At 46.0% G+C, this 15,826-nt stretch overlaps 1 protein-coding gene across 3 annotated transcripts in view; it reads right to left on the bottom strand.

The window, feature by feature from the left end:
* LOC132882234 (4-galactosyl-N-acetylglucosaminide 3-alpha-L-fucosyltransferase 9-like) overlaps positions 1-15,826 on the bottom strand; it is a 150,601-nt gene that overhangs the window by 44,553 nt on the left and 90,222 nt on the right. The window lies entirely within an intron of this gene.

Consider the following 15,826-nt stretch of genomic DNA (forward strand, 5'->3'; position numbering starts at 1 on the left):
AGCTGTTGGGGCTTGGTACCCAATCTCTGGTTGTGGGGATGATGACATCTCCCCGCTGACCTGTCTTCCTGGCTCCCCCTTGCCGTAGCATCGTTGTTGTATTTCATTAATCTCTAGTTGTGATAGCAGATTTCGATTATGGATGTTGGAACACTGGGCTAATAGCTGTTTCTTTGTTAGCCTTGATTGTGGGTTTCGAAGTATCCAATGGTCCCACATTCTCTGCATGTATCCCCTCTCTCTGGGATCGCTTGTATAGTAGCATTCCAGCAAATCCATATTTTCTGTCCTCATCCATCGATGTCTTGTTCCAGTAGCCCATTTCTCATCAGTTTGCCCTGGTTCCCTAGCAACTGACGCAGACCTTGTTGACCCGGGCGACGTCTGAGCCGGTATGACTCTATCAGTTATGTTTTCACTCATTCCTGAGGTAGGCTGATATATCAATATATATATATATATATATATATATATATATATATATATATATATTTATATATATATATATATATATATATATATATATATATATATTGATCTTCCTATGGCAAAAGCTAAATAAATTTATAAAAAAAAAATCTGCGCTGCCTCCTAGACCCGACAACAATCCACGGAGAGCCCGGCGGTCTCGCTATATCATCTGGGATGTTATGCGTGAAGAGAAAGTCACTTGAAACAGATACCTGATGTTGGTTACCGATGGCTAAAAGTGTCTGGCGGGTGTACTGGATGTTTGCATAACCAATGTTGCACAAACAAGCAAGAAATAAATACAAAAACAAACAAAAAAAAGAGCACTGAAAAGGAGAGCCATAAGCCGCTGCAACCACACTCGCTGCCATGTTGATTCGAAACAAATTTTTAAAGGATTCTTTGAAGTCAATGATTGTTGTTCAAGATAGTGCCCACTGTGGCTTGCGTCTTTGTCATGCTCTCTCGGCACCAACGTAACTTTGTGTGTGTGTTGATATTTTTGCGTATCTTTAGTGTACAATTTATGTATGCAACAGTTAAATACAGTAGGGAAGAACTTCTGGACATCAGCAAAGTTCATCATGAGCTTAAACATTGCCTGTTTGACTTTGACTTTCTCCTGTGTCTGGACCCAGCCAAGTCCAGCAGACAAGACATGGCCGTAGCGGCCTCTCGGGAGCAGCGGCACCGGCAACCAGAGCGCCTGAAGCAGAGAGGCAAGAGAGGGGGACTACATGCTAGGCTAAAGGCTAGGGCTACACAACCACCACTACCAAGCCTGCTGCTAGCGAATGTACACTCACTAGAAAACAAGATGGACGAGCTGAGAACCAGGACTACTACCCAGCGTTAAATAAGGGAATGTTGTGCTCTTATTTTCACGGAAACCTGGCTTTTGGACTGTGTGCCAGACTTGGCTCTCCTGCTCCACACACACTCCATCTACCGCGGAGACTGCACATTGGTCTCAGGGAAGACGAGAGGAGGTGGTGTCTGCATGTACATCAACAACAGATGGTGTGGGAATGCAGAGGTAGCTGAAAAGCATTGCTCTGTGAACACTGAACTGTTAATGGTAAAGACCAGACCTTTTTATTTACAGTGGTATGCAAAAGTTTGGGCACCCCTGGTCAAAATTGCTGTTACTATGAACAGTTAAGCAAGTTGAAGATGAAATGATCTCCAAAAGGCATAAAGTTAAAGATGACTCATTCCCTTTATATTTTAAGCAAAACCAATTTTTTATTTTCATCTTTTACATTTTCAAAATGACAAAAAAGGAAAAGGGCCCGAAGCAAAAGTTTGAGCACCCTGCATAGTTAGTACCTAGTAACACCCCCTTTGGCAAGTATCAAAGCTTGTAAACACTTTTTGTAGCCAGCTAATAATCTTTCAGTTCTTACCTGGGGGATTTTCGCACATCCGTCCTTGCAAAAGGCTTCCAGTTCTACAAGTTTCTTGGGCTGTCTTGCATGCACTGCTCTTTTGAGATCTATCCACAGATTTTCAATGATGTTTAGGTCATGGGACTGTGAGGGCCAGGGCAAAACCTTCAGCTTGTGCCTCTTGAGGTATTCCATTGTAGATTTTGAGGTGTGTTTTGGATCATCGTCTTATTGTAGGACCCATCCTCTTTTTAACTTCAACTTTTTTACAGATGGTGTGATGTTTGCTTCCAGAATTTGCTGGTATTTATTCGAATCCATGCTTCCCTCGACCAATGAAATGTGCCCTGTGCCACTGGCTGCAACACAACCCCAAAACATGATCGATCCACACCCATGCTTCAGAGTTGGAGAGGTGTTCTTTTCCTGGAATTTGGACCCCTTTTTTCTCCAAACATACCTTTGCACATTGTGGCCAAAAAGTTCTATTTTGATTTCATCAGTCCACAGGACTTGATTCCAAAATGCATCAGGCTTGCTTAGATGTTCATTTGCAAACTTCAGATGCTGAATTTTGTGGCTAGGATGCAGGAAAGGTTTTCTTCTGATGACTCTCCCATGAAGGTCATAGTTGTTCAGGTGTTGCTGCATAGTAGAACAGTGCACCACCACTCCAGGGTCTGCTAAATCTTTCTGAAGGTCTTTTGCAGTCAAACAGGGTTTTTTTATTTACCTTTCTAGCAATCCAATGAGCAGTTCTTTCAGAAAGTTTTCTTCATCTTCCAGACCTCACCTTGATCGCCACTGTTTCTGTTAACTGCCACTTCTTAATAACATTACAATCTGAGGAAACGACTACCTGAAAACACTCTGATATGTTCTTGTAGCCTTCTCCTGCTTTCTGAGCATCAATTATTTTATTATTCAGAATGCGAGGGAGTTGCTTAGAGGAGCCCATGGCTGTTGATTTTAGGGACAAGTTTGAGGAGTCAGAGAATTTATACAGCTTTGAAATCTGCATCATCTGACCTTTCCTAACAAAGAATTTGAACAAGCCAGACAAGGTCTGGAACCTTGGTAAAAGTTACCCGAGAACTCAAATGTATTGGGGTGCCCAAACTTTTGCATGGTGTTCCTTTTCTTTTTTCACTCTCCAATTGTACAAAACAAAAATAATACACAAATCTTGCAGAAAATGCTGAAAATAAATGTGTCGTCTTTACCTTTATGCCTTTTGCTGATCAGTTCATCTTCTGCTCACTTAACTATTCACAGTAACAGACATTTTCAGTAAGGGTGCCCAAACTTTTGCATGCCACTGTACCTAGGGAGTTCAGTGCTGTTTCTGCTAGCTGTTTACATTCCACCTCAGGCGGATCACATGACCATGCTGGGGATGCTGCATGATGTCATCAGCATGTAGGAGACAGTGCATCCAGATGCTGTGTTCATTGTGGCCGGTGATTTCAACCTCTGCAACCTCAGGAATGTCCTCCCCCAGTACAATCAACATGTACATTTCCCAACAAGAGAGAATAACACTCTTGATCAAGTATACAGCAATGTGAAGGAGGCCTATAAGCCCTTCACGCCTACAAGTCCCCCTCCCAGGGTTGCATACTGAGCCCTCTGCTGTACACCCTCTTCACCCATGACTGTGTGCCCTCTGAGTCCAATACCAGCATTATAAAGTTGACACCACAGTCATTGGACTGATCACTGGTGGAGAGGAGACATCATATAGGAGAGAGGTGCCAGGAAAATAATCTCTCCTTATATCACTGATAAGACCAAGGAGATGATTATTGATCCAAGGAGGAGGAGGAGGGAGCAGCATGCCCCAATATACATTGGGGAGACAGAGGTGGAGAGGGTAAAACCTTTTAAGTTCCTCAGCACTCACATCAGTAAGGACCTCACCAGGGGCGGACTGGCAATCTGTGCATTCTGGAAAAGTCCAGAACGGCTGTCCGGTCTACGGCCGTCGGCCCTGTTCAATAACCAAAATTTTCAGTCTATTAACTAACAACATGTGGCGCTAAGACGATAATTTATCCATCAATCATTATTCCATAGGCCTAAACTCCAACAAAGAAGAGTAACGTTAGTGTCTGTCAACAGAAAGATGGCAAGCAGAAAACGTAAGGAGAAAGGTGGATGGGAAAAGTTAAAACAAAAAGTGAAGTCACTTGAAGATGCTTCAAAATGTAGAAAGCTCACAGAGCTTTTTGGCAGCAGTGCAACTGCAAGCAGCAGCAGTAACGTTCATGTCACGTTATCACCGAGCGAGACTGAGAACCAGGTGGACATCCAACCTGACCAACCACATGCTGATGATGATAGTCATGATGAGGGGCAGGCAGCTGAGGGAATTTCACCGGAGGAGGAGGTACTGGAAAGTGACAACGACATAAAACCATAGCATAAAACAGGTTACATAAAGGCCACTCATAGACCCCTCTCAGAGTAGGCCAATCTTCTATTGACTGGATTTGTGGTGTGATGATGAGAAATACATGGTTTATTGCTGTCAAAACAAACACGTAACTACCAAGCAAGCAAATTATAAATAGATAGGCAAGCACAAATGTCGTGATTTCATATGTTCACCTTGTCAAGTACGAGACAGAAGAACCAAGTGCATGTCACGAACACAAGTTGATTTATTGATAAAGGTGAAAGGAGATGGGGAGAGTGAAAGTCTGAGTGGTGACTGCGGCAGAGCGCACAGTGGCAGGAGGGTCCCTTGGAGAGAGTGGCTACAGGAGCTGGGACAACACCGGGCACAGACTGGAGCGGGGGGACAGGCAGGTGTTGGCAGGTAGTACTGGGCAGGAAAGCAGTCGTTGTCGAGTCAGGCAAGTTTTCAGTGATGGAGATCAGTTGTGTAGAGAGCCAGTGAACAGGAACGTGTTGCTTCGCAGACGAACTGACACTGAATGTCTGGAGACCTGTGCCTTAAATCCACTCACACAAGGAGCAGGTAACAAGAAGCAGGTGAGCTTCCTGATTGGTTAGAGTGAGAGTGTGAGGGGGTGTGGCAGGGCAGCCAGGCAGTGTGTGGTGGAAAATTACCCAATTAGTTGAGCAGGGAGCAGACTCATGACAGAACCCCCCCCCCCCCCTCAAGGGACAGCCCCAGAAGTCCCAAGGAGAGAGACACCGAGCAGGGTGGGCGGAGGGGGAACCGGAGGAGGGTCAGAATTCCTCCAACCTGTCAGTGTCCATGGTTTCATCCTCAGAGGGCAATCCACCATCCAATGGCACCGGATCAGGTTCAGAGCCAGAGTCGGGGGCAGGCGCAGGCACAGGATCGGGTTCAGAGTCGGATTCGGGGGTAGGCGTAGGCACAGGATTGTGCGGAGGACAAGCCGGCTGGACAGACCCGCATCGGGAACCCCTTGGTCGGCCCCTCCGGATGGAAGGCTGGTCAGGATGGAGGCGGTGGAAGTCGGAGATGAGTGTCAGGTCCACAATCCTCCTGGCGGGGACCCGCATCCTCTCCTCAGGACCATAGCCTTTCCAATCTACCAGGTACTGAAGGCCCCTGCCCCGCCGACGCGACTGAAGCAGACATTCAACGGCGTAGACTGGACCCCCCTCAATGAGGCGAGGAGGAGGCGGCGGTGGCGGTGCATTTGGGACCAGGGTGCTTTCGTGAACCGGCTTCAGTTTGGAGACATGAAATGTCAGGTGCACCCTCATCGACCTAGGCAGTTGGAGCCGGACTGCAGATGGGCTGATTACCTTCTGCACAGGAAATGGGCCAACGTATCGGGGTGCCAACTTGCATGACTCCACTCTGAGTGGCAGGTCCCGGGCCGAGAGCCACACCTTCTGACCCACCCGGTACGTAGGGGCTGGAATCCTCCATCAGTTGGCCCCAGCAGCATAACTGGTAACAGATCTGAGAAGGGTGGTCCGAGCTTGGTACAAGGTTCGGCGACAGTGATGGACGTATGCAAGGGCAGATGGACAGGATGCATCTCCCTCCTGACTTGCAAACAGCAGTGGTTGGTAGCCATACACGCAGTGGAAAGGGGACAAGCCAGTGACGGAGCTTGGAAGGGAGTTGTGGGCATATTCCACCCATGAGAGATGTTGAGCCCATGACCGAGGATTGCGTGAAGCCATGCAGCGAAGGGACTTCTCCAGCTCCTGGTTGAGTCGCTCCGACTGCCCCTTAGACTGAGGGTGGAAGCCGGATGTGAGACTGGCAGTGGCCCCTAGGAGGTGGCAGAACTCCTTCCAGAATGAAGATGCAAACTGCGGGCCCCGGTCAGACACGATGTCCCTTGGAAGCCCGTGGATCTGGAACACCTGCACTAGGACCACTTGTGCGGTCTCCTTTGCAGAGGGCAGTTTAGGCAATGGAACAAAGTGGACCATCTTGCTGAATCTGTCCATGATGGTGAATATGACTGTGTTGCCATCAGATGGGGGAGTCCAGTGACAAAATCCAGCGAGAGGTGGGACCAGGGTCGCTTGGGCACCGGCAGGGGTTGAAATAAACCTGCTGGTGGACGGCTGGGGGTCTTGTGCTGATTGCAGGTGGGGCATGCTCTCACGAAGTCACGCACATCTCTCCTCAGCGAGGGCCACCAGAACTGCTGGGAGAGCAGATGAATGGTGCGCATGACACCGGGATGACAAGCTAAGTGAGAGTCGTGACCCCACTGAACCACCTGAGATCTCAGATGTCCCGGAACGAAGAGGCGGTTGTCGGGGCAAGCACTAGGACCCGGCTGGTTTCGAATCGCTTCTTTGACCTGTTCCTCAATATCCCAGGTCAGAGCAGTGACAACACAGGAACTTGGGAGGATGGGTCTTCCACTGGTGCTTCATTCTTCTGAAATACACGGGACAGGGCGTTGGGCTTCGCATTGCGTGAACCAGGACGATAGGAGAGAGTGAAATTGAACCACGTGAAAAACAGGGACCACCAGGACTGGCACGAGTTCAATCTTCTGGCTGTTCGTATGTATTCCAGGTTTTTATGAGCTGTCCAGACCAGGAATGGAATGCTCGAGCCCTCTAGCCATTGTCGCCACTCCTCCAGAGCGAGTTTGACAGCAAGCAGCTCACGGTTCCCAATGTCGTAGTTCTGTTCGGCCAGGGACAGTCTGCGGGAGAAGAAAGTGCAGGGATGCAGTTTGCCGTCCTCCGCTGCATGCTGGAAGAGCACTGCCCCGACTCCTACGTCCGACGCATCCACTTCCACCACAAACTGCCGCTCAGGGTCGGGCATCTGGAGGATGGGAGCTGAAGTGAAGCGTGCTTTGAGTGTCTTGAATGCCTTGTCTGCCTCCAGGGTCCACAGGAATGGTGCTTTGGTGCTGGTTAGGGCAGTGAGTGGAGATGCCACCTTGCTGTAATTCTGAATGAACCTCCTGTAGAAGTTGGCAAAGCCCAAGAATTGTTGCAACTTCTTGTGGTTCTCCGGTACGGGCCAGGATGTCACTGCCGATACCTTAGCAGGATCCATCTGAATGCTCCCCTCTGCCACTATGTACCCCAGAAAGGACACGGATCTGGCGTGGAACTCACATTTCTCTGCTTTGTCGAAGAGTGAGTTTTCCAGGAGACGGCGCAGGACCAGCTGAACGTGACGGATATGGTCTGACATGGATCTTGAGAATATCAAAATGTCGTCCAAATAAACGAATACAAAGATATTGAGCATGTCCCGGAGGATATCGTTCACTAGAGCAGGGGTGTCCAAACTGATCCATAAAGGGTAGTGTGGCTGCAGGTTTTCATTCCAGCCATGCAGCAGCACACCTGATTTGGCTTATTCAATCAACTGACACACCCACCCTTTAATCAAGGGTGGGTGTGGCTGCAAGTATTTGATTGTGTGAAGACAGTTCAGTTGATTGAATGAGCCAAGTCAGGTGTGCTGCTGCATGGCTGGAATGAAAACCTGCAGCCACACGGCCCTTTATGGATCAGTTTGGACACCCCTGCACTAGAGCCTGGAACACTGCTGGGGCATTGCTGAGGCCGAAGGGCATGACCAGGTACTCATAGTGTCTGGTTGGTGTATTGAACGCCGTCTTCCACTCATCGCCCTCTCTCATGCGCACCAGGTGATATGCATTCCTGAGGTCGAGTTTAGTGAAGACGGTGACCCCCTGGAGCAGCTTGAAAGCAGACGACAAGAGTGGCAGAGGGTAACGGTTTTTGACCGTGATGTCATTCAGTTCTCTGTAATCAATGCATGGACGGAGAGAGCCGTCCTTCTTTCCAATGAAAAAGAATCCGGCTCCGGCAGGGGAAGATGACGGGTGGATTATTCCAGCAGCCAGGGAGTCATTGATGTAATCCTCCATGGCTCTCCTCTCGGGTGCAGACAAGGAGTACAGACGGCTCTTTGGTGGCGTGGTGCCTGGCAGGAGGTCTATGGTGCAGTTGTATGGCCGGTGAGGAGGCAGAGAAGTGGCTTTGGATTTGTTAAAGACGTCTCGGAGACCATGGTAACAGGCAGGCACCTTAGAGAGATCAGGGACAGAACTGGCGGTTTCGGGATTGGTGGGCACGACAGCCCCCTTTAAGCAGGTCCGGTGACATTCCCTCCCCCACTCACGTATCATGCCAGTCTCCCAGTCAAGGTGGGGGTTGTGTTGACACAGCCACGGATAGCTGAGGATGAGGGGTTGTCCTGGTGAATGCAGAAGATGAAACTGGATGGCCTCCTGGTGGTTTCCTGACAGTAGCATGGTTACAGGGGCTGAGGTGTGAGTCACTGTGCCGAGTGGATGTCCGTCCAGGGCTTGTGCGGGGACAGGTGTGGACAGGTGGTGGCTCCCTATCCCCAGTTGTCGAGCAAGCTCTGCATCCGTGATGTTGGCCTCGGCTCCGGAGTCGACCAGGGCGGAGAGTGTATGGGTGGAGTTGGGGAGCAGAAGACGAATCTAGAGCAGGGGTTTATGAATTGGGGGAGGCCGAAGACACGGTGAGCTCACCCGGATCTCCCCTACACCCGGTGAGCTCTGGTGCCCCTTCACACCCCTGTGGGTCTGGATCCGGCGGTCGATACGAGCTGCGAGGGCAATGGCTTCATCAAGGGTTGGTGGCAGGTCATGAGAGACGAGTTCATCCTTGATGTAATCGGCCAGGCTGTGAAAGAAGGCGTCCACCACGGCTTCCATATTCCATGAGCTGCGTCTGGCCAAAGTGCGGAAATCAATCGAGTAGTCAGCTATGGTCCGATTTCCCTGACGGATGGTCATCAGTGCACGGTAGACTTGGATGTCTCGAGACCAGTCTCGTTCTCGAGACCGGTCTCGAGACCAATTTTCCGTGGTCTTGGTCTTGTCACGGATGCGACTGTCTGTGGTCTTGGTCTTGTCTCGGTCTCGCATCACTCTTGTCTTGGTCTCGCAGTTTCAGATCGATAGTGGTCGAAAAATTTGCAGCCAACAATATCCACAGTAAATATAATGTTGGATAATGCAACATTAATATTATTAGGCCTATTATTATTATTATTATTATTATTATTTTATTCCGCCTTTCTCACCCTTCATATAGGCTAACCAATCAATGTCATCCGTGTATTTTGTTGCAATTTAGATATTGGCGCTCACCCAATCAAAAGACCGCCACCAGCATGAAATGTTACGTGAACTCTGTCAGTCTCTCACACTAAAAGAGTTTTTCAGTCAGACATTGCCTACACAGTGATGTCCGCGAATTCGTGCATTATCAAATATGCATACACAGAGCACAAAGAGTTCCTCGCCACAGGTGGAAGGAAGAAACATTCTGCAAAATGCAAGTTTTGCAAGGTCTCGTTGACAGAGACAGCCAGGACAACATCTACATTCACCCGGCACCTGGAGCGGAAACACCCGGAGAGGTAAGTTAGCCAGATGGTACTGGCCTCAAACTCTTTATCTCACTTTTCAGTCTTAGACGACCAGATCATGTATGCATGGTGTTTTTATCGTGTGCTCCCTCACACGCCCAGTATAGATTATTAGGGACGTATTTTTTGGCAAAAGACTTAGGTGCTAAGCTAACTTTTCTGGTGAAGAAGTGTAACTACATGCTAAGTACAGATATGCTAATTAAGTTTCATCTGTGGCTCTCGGCTACTTAAACATTAACAGTTTTCACCAACGTTGGATATTTTGGCAAGTTCATTGAACAGAAAATGTCGAAACCGTGTTAGTGAGCACTTTAATGGCTGGTGTAATGTGGTTTGTTGTCGACTTATATTTGGCATAATGGATGAGCCATTAAGGGTACCTAAGTTTAGGAGTCTTCTGTGTTGAACCAGTCCAGTGTGTAGGGACTACTAGCATGTTATTATGAAACACAATACTATTGTATAGCCTAGGTGTGAGCCTAATTACAGACTTAATTGAGTAGTTTTTTTCTGTTCCATTTCTTGTCAGTACAGTTATGTGTGATTCCTGGCTTGCTGACACACACAGGCTTAATATGCAAAGTTAATGCACATTTTGACTTTGGTAGAGTCCATTCCATTTTTCTGTTCTTAGTTAAGAACTGAACACTCCACTATTTCCATCATTACTCGTTGTGTTTGATTATCTGTCAATGTGTCACACTGCATTGGATAAAGTTATTTTGTACACAAACACCTGTAATCATTGATATATTTAAAATGACTGCATTTGTAAGATACAGTAGTTTGTTGTGGTTGAATAGAAACAAATGTCTTACAGATTCCTTTTCCCCTATTTTGTAGGTACTTGGAGTACAAAGCAGCATCTGCAGCAGCAGTGACGTTGACCGATCCAACACAGCCTCCAATATCGGTCTTTGCTTCAAGCGTCCAATTATACTCACTAAATTCACCCAGAAATCAGGCCATCACCCAGTCCATCCTCCAGGACCTCATAGTTGGATGCTCTCTCCCCCTGTCTATCGTTGAGAATCCATACTTTAGAAACTTCCTGAATGTCTTGGATAGCAGATACACTCCTGTGTCTAGGACCACTTTGACAGAGAAGTTAATACCTGACCTTGTCACTAAGGTTAAGGGTGACATAATCAAAGCCCTGGAAGTCCAGGCAAATATAGCAGTAACAACAGACCTCTGGTCAGACCGGAGGCTTCGATCCTTCCTTGGAGTTACTGCTCATGTCATCTGCAAGAACAAGGACTCTTATAGTTTGCAATCCTTCTTGCTAGACTGTAGGAAGTTCACAGGGAAACACTGTGGCGAACAAATCGCCTTGGCATTTGACAGTATTGTTGAGGAGTATGGCATTAGTCATAAACTAAGCTACATCCTGACGGATAACGCATCTAATATGAAGCGAGCTTTTAAAGTCAGGATGCCAGAAGCAGAGCAGCCTGAAGGTGACAGCAGCGATGAGCTTGATGACGAGACTATGTGGGAGGATGTAGAAGATTCCAATACATGGTCAACAGGGGGACGTTTATCATGCTTTGCCCACTCGCTGCAACTTGTCATCCAAGACGGCATGAAAGAGGTAAAAACAGTAGCTAGAGCCATTGCCAAGGCCACCAAATTTACAACTCTGCTGCATAGCAGTAGTACTCACAGAGACTTGGTTGAGGCCCACTTTGGCCCCAATAAGTGTATCCCAGCTGCAAACAACACGCGTTGGAACAGCACGTACAGACAGTTGAAAGCATTGATCACTCTTGACCACAGAGCCATCAGTAAAATGTGCAGTGACGCAGAAAACTTAGTATTTTCCGCCCGGGAATGGACTCAACTAAAAGATCTCTGCGATTTGCTTGAACCTTTTTCGGATGCAACTGACCTCACAGAGGGGGATCAACAGGTGACAATTAGCATGGTGGTCCCCACCGTTCTGGACCTAAAGAATCATCTACTAAAGATGGAGCTGCAAATGCCCCAGGTTGGAGCTATAGTCAGGGCACTGAAAAAATCGCTGGAGAAACGGTTCTCTGGAATTTTCCGGCGGATCCATATGGAGGAAGAGGACCCAGATGAGCTGTTCAGCCATCAAATCTATTTCCTTGCCACTATGCTCGACCCCCAATTTGGATTGACCTGGGTCGATTTAGATGTGCAAAATGGTGAATCCGGACCAGCACTGAAGAGGTTTAGAGATGACCTTAAAAAGTCATTAACAGTTGACTATATTATTATTTATTGTTGTTGTTGCAATTATTATTACTGTTATTTTTGTTTTTATATCCTCATTAGAAGCATCCTGTCTAATCCTGTGTCTTTTGTGTGTGTGTGTGTGTGTGTGCGCACTTTTTTTACAGACCTTTTGATCAGAGAGTTACACAGAGATCCAACTGCACCATCAATAGAGGAAGACGGAGAAGTGTCAGATAGTGACTCTGCGCCACCCCCGAAACAGCGCCTTCTTTCACGCTACAAAGCCTTTAGGTCATCACGCAGCACGAACCAGCACTCAAGCACTGATGCACAAATAAGCAAGTACCTAGACAGCATAAACGACAGTGACTGTGATGCACTCACATTTTGGTCAAGAAACAAAGAGCGTTTCCCCAGTCTGCACAGTACTGCCCTTAAAGTCCTCTCTGTTCCTGCCTCTTCTGCCCCAGTAGAGAGAGTTTTTAGTAGAGGAGGTATTCTAATGAGACCCCACCGTGCACGGCTAGGCTGTAAGATGCTGCAGTATTTAGTTTTCCTGAAGTGCAATCACTATTTTAAAATGTGAACTGTTTTTGCTCACTCCCTCCATTGTGAAAATATGCTTGTTTAGTTAACAGTGATGCTCTCATTCTGCCCCCCCCCCCCCCGTTTGTGTTCTATGGTTGGGGTTACTGAACAACAGCAGTGATGCTCTCATTCTGTCCCTCTTACTCTCTCTAATGTTTTGTATTATTGTTTTTGCCTTACTGAACAACAGGCTTTATATCACTAGCAGTGATGTGCACATTTCTTTATATTGTCGGTTACAATATTTTATTTAAATGATATTGTTTTACTAAATAAATGTAACCATTTACTTTTGAATATCATCTGCATATCAAGTTGTTTTGACTTCACAAGCCTAATCCATTTCAGGATTATAATTGTGTATCTTCAATTTAATCTACAAATTAAGCATAATTAAAATCAGCTACATATTTCCCACAGTTGTTGAAGGTGTTTTATCAGATGACTTTTGGACCAGTCAGTACCAGTCATATCAGTCCTCAACAGCACACAAAAGTACTATAAAGGGAGTGTCAATCCTCTAATAGTGCAGTGACAGCCATCATGCAATTGTTACACATTTATCTCACTCAGTCTGCGGAACATTTACAGTGAGTGAGCTCAGTCATACACATTCATGACGTGCTCTTCTCAGCATTGTCTGTAGTTAGAATAATACCTTCTTTTACTGAACCTCTGACCTCAGTATGCTGCTCTTATTCTATTAATGCAAGTAACATCAACACTAGTTTTTTTCCCGGTCTTGGTCTTGTTCTCGTCTTGACTTTGTCTTGGTTTTGACTCGATCTGTCTTGGTCTTGGTGTCGTCTTGGTCTTGGTCTTGATACACTCTAGTCTTGGTCTTGTCTTGGTCTTGGTTAAAGCGGTCTTGACTACAAGTCTAGTGCACGGGATGCCTCTGCTGACGAAGAGCCCAGGTCAAACACTTTAATCATATCCTCTGCAATCGCCTCAAAGGTGGCACAGGCCAGAGTCTGTCGCTCGAACTCAGCTGCTCCCCATAGTTGAGCCCGGCCCGTCAGGTGGGTGATGACGAATCCGACTCTGGCTCCCTCAGTCGCAAAGGTCCTGGGTTGCAGTGAGAACTGGAGTCAGCAGCTAGTCAAGAAGGCCTGGACCTGGGTTGGTCACCATCGAAGCGCTCAGGGTTTCCGATCTTGGGCTCTGGGGTGGGAGTTTCGGGAGCTGGAGCATCGGGCACAGGAAGAGGCGCAGAGGGAAGGAGTGGTGCTGACGGAGCAGGAACAGGCGGACTGGACAGGTTAGTCAGCATCTGGATCACCTGGACAAGTTGCTCTTGTTGTTGTTGGATCTGCCGTTGATGTTGATGGCCGATCTGGATTAAGGATGCAATGTCGGCAGACATCCTGGTCACCTCTCCCTCAGCATGTTCAAGGCTGTTGGGGTCTCTTTCTGGGTGAACCCCAACAAGGTCTGTTTTGATGTCAGATCGACCCACACACACTTTAATGTTGGATGTAATGGTAGCCTTATTGCTGAACAAAGAGTTAAGACTCTTATATTATATTTTTATAGTATATATTATAGTATATATTATTTATAGTATATTTTAGAGCTTTTTAAGATCCTTTATTATTTTGGACTATTGCATATACTATGGCAGTGATTTTAAACTGTTCCTGTGTAGCCTGACCTTCGTCCAGTGGAGAACACTTCTTTGTTAGACCAAACATAGTCTTTGTTTAAAACATTGTCGTAAAAACATCTCACGTGCTTTGACATGTGTAAATGAAATTGCTGAATTGCTGAAATATTATTTTGCTTATGATTGAAGGTTTCATTCACAAACACATACATATGGAATTAAGATGTGATTTGCTGACCTAGCACATAGACACAGATATAATTTTGAATCAAAATGATGTCACTTACTCACACCCTCCCATAGACACACACACACACACACACACACACACACCCCTCTCTGAGGTCACATACAAACACACACACACATTTGACAGATACAATAGCCGTTTGGAGAGATTATGATTTGTTATAAAAGGTGTTTGTAATCTTTCATCTTTGACGAAGTGACTGTGCGAATAAACTGGCATGTGAACTCTCTGGTTCCCCTGTCTGTTTCTATCGTTCTATCATTTGTCCCGGATCCGAGGGTGGCCCACGAAGGAATCGGGGTCTCTTTCTGGGTGAACCCCAACAATTTGGTGTCAGAAGTGGGATACTGCCAACCAGGTGAGTAAATTATTTTAAATTTAATATTTAATGTATAATTTGATTGGTTAGACTTCCACCTGGTTGGTAGTGATTTCAAAAAAAGAAAAGAGACCCAGTTGTTTATAATTCAGGTTGGTAAACCTCGTGTAGAGGCACGGGATGTTTTGGGGAACCTCGTAGACTCTTTAGACTCTTGTTTACGGGACGTGACGGGGCTTGGTAGAGCCACGGGAAGACTGGTAAACCTTGTAATTTGTTTACGGGACGGTGATCCTCGTGAAGTGAAAGAGCTGTAACGGGAAGAGCGTGCTTTTAATCTTTGATTCCTTCGTGCAGCCACCATGGGGGGAAAAATTGTATTATATTAATTGTATTATATTAATTGTATTATTGTATTAAGGTACCCGGACCCCGAGAAAAAACCCACGGGATTGGATGTGGTTTAGCATTCTACACAAATTCTAGACAATTTGGCCGGCTCAGTTTTGATTTATCCTCATCCAGGTATTTGCAATCTCTGGGAGCTGTGTAATGTATCTTTAATTGTTTTAGCATTTATATAAAGCATTACTGGATATGCACAAAATAATGAAACAACAAAGCAGTACTCTGGACATGAACAGTTGGAACTGTGTTCCTGGTGTGCATAAATGTTAAACCTTTGGTCAATCAAACCTGTATAACCAACTTCCAAAGTCCTTATTTCCTTTATAAAGTCCTTATAAGATGCAAATTAAAATGATTTACCTAAAATTTGAATGATAATTAACAATGATATATCCCAGGTACTTTTTATTCAATAAACTTTAAGAATGAATACAAAGCTTCAATGTTTGACAAAAAACTACAAAGTGTAAATGTTATGTGCTCTTTTATCATTGTGGGAATTGATTATAGCTCTAAATAACTATTGAAGGTTTTTTTTTTGTTAAAAATAATCTGTATAACTTTATTTGTACGCCCGTATACTATGTTTATTGAATCAAATCCGTATAAAATACGGACATTCTGTATATTGTGCATTTTAATCTCAACGAAAGCTTCACTGAATCGATTCTTTAGAACAAACTCGCATGCGTGTGAATCAATTTACTTGATTCACTCTTGA

This window comes from Neoarius graeffei, chromosome 2 (assembly GCF_027579695.1).
Source record: "Neoarius graeffei isolate fNeoGra1 chromosome 2, fNeoGra1.pri, whole genome shotgun sequence".
NCBI lineage: Eukaryota > Metazoa > Chordata > Actinopteri > Siluriformes > Ariidae > Neoarius > Neoarius graeffei.